This window comes from Nuphar pumila, chromosome 2 (genome assembly GCF_984573655.1).
Source record: "Nuphar pumila chromosome 2, dmNupPumi1.hap1.1, whole genome shotgun sequence".
NCBI lineage: Eukaryota > Viridiplantae > Streptophyta > Magnoliopsida > Nymphaeales > Nymphaeaceae > Nuphar > Nuphar pumila.
Genome location: NC_143250.1, coordinates 100,268,435 through 100,273,978, shown reverse-complemented (window position 1 = coordinate 100,273,978; position 5,544 = coordinate 100,268,435). Strand labels below are relative to the sequence as shown.

Here is a 5,544-nt window from a genome sequence, read left to right as displayed (position 1 = left end):
GTTGACTTCAGAAGGATTTTTGGATCCTCAGATAAGTGACTTTGCAGAAACTCAAAACAAAGAAATTATTCAAAATTGTCTTAACTTTCTAATAAACTAAAAATTGGAATTTTTGGGTAAATCCAAAAGAAGTTATACCCAAAATATATTGAGATATTTTCTATTTTAATACATCCGAAATAACGATTAAGTTGGTTGACATGCAATAAACAAGCTAACTTTTGAAATAGCAAACGGATGATTCACCAATTTACTAAAACAGAAAAGTTGTGACTTTCTATGTTATCTTTCCAGAACATCAAAAAGATAGACAAACAAAGAAGTAGTATTCAAGATATGATTCAAACATTGAACTCTGTTAGGAAATGTATTAAGTAATTCAAAACTCAGATCACAATCAAACAAGAAACATTGTCTGGCTACTTAAGCATAGCATGAAGTGGATTCAGGAAAAATGGTAAACATGAAATTCGTAGATTCGGCTGTTAGCTTTCCAACAAGCTAAAGTTCATAATTTTTTGTTCAATCATTTAAGAGAACAGACCAAATTATGGAACTCTATTAAGAAATGTATTAAGCAGTTCAGTAACTCAGATCACATTCAAACAAGAGAAATTGTCAGTCTTTTTACATGAGTAACAAAATGGATTCAGCGAAAATGATAAACACAAAAGTTTTAGAGTCAGATGTTAATTTTCCAACAAGCTAAAACTCATAATTTTTTGTTCAGCCGTTTAGGAGAACGGTCCAAATTACTGAACTCTGTCAGAGGGCTTAGCCACTCGCATCCGACTATTACACAGTCCCAAAAACAGAAACATTTTTTTCTTACGCCGATTAGTTTTAGTGAAGGTTCAACCTAAAACCAAAGACACTTCTAGGGTTCATTCACCTCGAATAAATTCCCTTCCTCCTTTATCCCAACTCCGATTAAAAACAGAAATAGACGAAAAATCGATTAACACTTGGAACAACAAGTTAACATGGATTCAACACCTCTAGCAATTCAAGCATGCAAAAAAACAAAACTAAAGGATTTTAACACAAGAAACAAATATTTGGAAGTGTGGCCATGAGTGCAGCTCCATGTGAGCTTCTTGACAACTCCAAGGTCTCCAATGCACGCATCAACAGGTTGGTGTCTAGCAGCTCCAAATCCTCACCCACAAGTTCGGTTCTTCACCAAGGTTCAAACCCCTCCCCAAAAGGTCATGTTTCTCTCTCCATGCTTTCCACTCTATTCTCCCCTTCTTTCATTCTTTTTCAATTTTTTTTTTAAAAACAACAAAAGCTCCCTTACCAAATTTTCTGCTGGGATTTAAGGAGCTTCAAAAAGAACAAGGTCTCTCATTGGCTACGTGAGAGGCAACCTCCCTTGAGGCCAATGAGGGCAGCCTCCCTTGAGGCCAATGAAGGAGCCTATTTCAAACATGTCTCAACTCTCATTGCACCTCAAGTTGGCCCAATGACACTACAACCATTTTGAATTAATTGGACCAGCTGGGCGACACCTCAATCACGCCCAATGAAGATTGACCAATGTGGCTGGTCAAGGGAAGCTTTGAATTTCATTGATCTAGGTCCATATTGGTCCAGCTCTAGGGGCACCAATATGGATCCAGGTGGTGGTATTGGATCTTGTTACAAGATCCAATACTTAAACTGAATCTTTACACACATATTACTTTGAATCCAACATTAAAGTTGTAAAAAATAAAAATAAAACTACCCTATAACCCCGTACACCCTCTAGTGACACAAAAAGATCCTACAGGGCACTAAAACTATCCAGATCCGTAGAATCTGACACCTATAAAAAAATAAAAATAAAAATAAAAATAAAATAAGAAGAAATGTCTAATATGATTCCTAACTTTGCCAAAATAGAATAAAAAATAACAATGCAATTTCTGAGAAGGTAAAAGCAAAAATCTTAAAAATTGAAATTTGACAAACATAATGGATCTTGGAGATCTAATTGGACTTGGATAGTCCTGCATGTCATTGGTTCTACAAGGTATCGCATCCCAGATCGGGTCTGGTGAGTTGGATTTGGATTCAACTCATCTTCACTGAATTGATGATCTGGATGCTCTACATCACAAGTTCTAGCCCTAAAGAACAAGCCTACTTAAGCCCTACCGGCACTCTGTCCTGATGCCATTGAAGAACACTATACCTACATAGAGGTGTTAATAGACTAAAAAGAACCTAAAAGCTAAATGAACCCTCGAGTCCAAAAAGGTATTTTTTAGATCTTTAATATGCTTATTTCAATTTTTTATAATCTTTTGATTGGGTGCTTATACACATTTTTATCTTTGATTGTATACTTGAATCCACAGTAGTGCAATTCGAGTTGTGAAAATCAAAAAACCTATCTTGACTTTACCTTTTCTTTAGACAAAAGATGGTTAAGATTTGTATACGACATTCCCCATATATTTTTTAAAAGGATTTTGCAAATCCGAGCAAGTCCCATCTTTCCAACCTTCAAATATTTTTATCAACAAATCCCAATAAGTCTTACAGTTGTTGTATAGTAACTACACTATGTTGTCTAGCTACATTAAACTGCTAGAGGCCCTCAACCAATCAACTATCATTAACCCTCCCTCCCGTGTCTCTGCTAATACGAAAAAGGTTCAGATATTTAATCGTAAGTGGTTCTACTGCCCAAACATCTTTCCAACACGAGGTTATTTTTTTGTCATTAATCATCACCTTAACATATGATATAAAAAGGCTCGACACCTTCAAGATCCCCTTCCAAAAGCCGGATTCATTCTTCAACTTTGTGTTCTCAACCTAGTTTCATGGCCATCCTTCAAGGCCGTACTTCTTCCTAAGAAGCCCCCCTACCCCCTCTTCGTTTACTATCAGCCACCACCACTTTGCCAATAGTGCATTATTAAAGCGCCTTATATCCTTAATCCCTAAACCCCCTCGGAGGTAGCAGCTGGGTAACAACCTTCTAACTAATGGATGCAACAACCTTCTTTTCCCCATTTCTTCCCTAAAGAAAGTTACTCAGCACCTTGTAAATCTTCCTTAATATTGATTTTAGGATAGAGAAGATCCTCATAAAGATCTGGCCAACTGTGGCAAGGGCATGTTTGACCAAGGTGAACCTTCCTACTTTCAAAAGTATTTTGGCCTTCCATGCAGCAACCTTGCTTCTTATCTTGTCCTTCACTGACACCCAAAGATTGGCTCTCGTGACCCCCTTGTGCAGTGGGATCCCCAAGTAATTCATGGGTAAGTCATGCTTCCCACACTTAAAACACTGTCTAGTTGTGGTTTATAGGCTCCTATTTTAATCATTGAACAATACAAAGCTGTTTTTGGCATGGTTCACTCATATTCTAAAGATTTCAGAAAAGATCTTGAGAATGTGCCCCAAACATACCATATTATCTTCAGTTGTTTTACCAAAAATAAGGACATCATCCACAAATAAGATATAAGTGAAAAGAGCCATACCAAAGAGGTTCACCCCCTGATATCATCTACTCATGTTAGCTTGCTTCAAGAGATAACTAAGAACTTTTGCCAGTATAAGATGAAAGGGAGAAAGTGAATCTCCCTGCCTGAGCGCCTTCCTTGGTTTAAAGAACCCTTGTTGGCCATTAATGCAAATTGAGATCGAAGAAGATTCCAAAATCCCTTTAATCCACCTTACCCACTGCTCTCTCACGTACGCGTGTTTTGGTCCTATATCATATGACTGTCCATATCATATCTTTTGCGATATATGTTGGCCAGAGGCAGTTCCTTCATGAGAAAACAAAGTTCATTGCAGCATTTCGTCAAACACTTTGATCTGCACGTGATTAACCACCGCTTTGGAGAACTGCAACCATAGAAATGATGCGCAGCCTCGAAAAGGTAGCTCGTCATCATCGTCTTCATCACCAACACCATCGATACCAATTTCACATACCAGGAGGGAGTCTCTGCGAACAAGCGGAGGTCGTTCATGGAGTCAACCCCACGCAACTCCTACGAGTCTGCACGGTGTTGTACCAGCAGCGGGATGCCCCGGACTCCAAGCTCCAATCCCACCTCCAAAAGTGCACCTTCGACCTCACCCACGAGTTCTTCCTCCAGGTCTGCAACAAGTTACTCTACTCATGGAAGCCCCCCTTCAGCTTCTTCAGATACACCCAATCCCACCACCCATCCTTCACCCACACCACCACCACCTACAACAAGATCATAGACATCTTGGGCAAGTCTAAAAACCTGCACCTCCTTTGGGAAACCTTTGCAGAAATGGCGCAGAAGGGTCTGGTTACCGATAGAACCTTTCATATCATGATGCAATCTCTAGCTTCATCAAGGGAGATGAAGAAATCAGTGAAGATGTTCCATTTGATGGTCACCCACAATTTCCCTTACAGTCTGAAAACATTAAACAGGGTTGTGGAGTCACTCTGTGGAGCTAGGCTTGTAGAGGAGGCACTCACCATAGTTAAGAAGCTCAGGCCTTGCATTAGGCCTTCTGAGGTCACCTACAAGTTTTTGATTATTGGGTTCTACAGAATTGGAGATTTGGTTTAGGCTTCTAGGATTTGGAATCGGATGGTGGATGAGGAGTTTGTTCCAGAGACAGAGCCTTGTGATGAAATGTTAGAGACCCTCTTCAAGAACAACAAAGGTGTTGAGACATTCAAACAGTTTATGTCAGTTAGGATCAAGAATCCTGATTTGGGTCTCTCAACTTATGGAATATTGATTAGTTGGTTATATAAGCAGGACAAGATTGAACAAGCGTTCCAACTCAAAGAGTTGAAAGCCTTGTGAATGTCCAGCATAAAATATTTTTTTCTTGAATTGTGCATCATATTTACTGCTTCATGCGCTAAGAGACACCCCTTATAAAAACTTCTCTTGGGGACGAATGCAGACAGTGTGTTGTCAAAACATAGGTAATAATTTTTAAAGGGTTTGCCCAGCAAGGAGATAGAACTAAACTTGTCAATATCATTTGCCCTATGCTCCTTAGGTACTAGCACCAAAAGCGGTTCCCCCCCACCTTCCAAGCAACTGTGCATTAGAGCGAAACTCATTAAAATTTGTCATGAATTAGTCTCTACATATTGGCCAAGAGGCTTTGAAAAATTCAATCAGAAAGTTGGGGCCTTGTTGTTGGGAACTCCCAAATTGCTTGCTTCACCTCCTCCACCAAGAAAGGCCCAATCAAAGAAGCCCTTGCGCGATCATCAAAAAAACTCATGCATGTGGTGCTAATGTCAAATAAACCTTGGACCAAGTTTATATGGAATATTAAAATCAAATATTTTTAAAAAAAATTATTTCCAGTTATTTTCCTTCAATTTCCTATCAGTTAATTCCCAGTTTGGATAGACTTTTCTTGCAAAACTTGTTTCAGGTTTGCATCAGTTCATATGGTAGCAACAGTTTATGTATATCACCATATAATATGACGTTGCAAGTTCAAAATCCACTGGTATATAGGTGGTAGAATATTGTTCTTAAAGGAGGAGGCCATAATTCCCCAACTTTGATATGACAAAAAGA

The 5,544-nt window shown here is 38.8% G+C and overlaps 1 pseudogene; it reads left to right on the top strand.

The window, feature by feature from the left end:
* The first annotated feature begins 3,870 nt into the window (after window positions 1-3,870).
* Window positions 3,871-4,563, top strand: LOC149846382 (putative pentatricopeptide repeat-containing protein At1g26500 pseudogene; annotated as a pseudogene).
* Window positions 4,564-5,544: the final 981 nt, after the last annotated feature.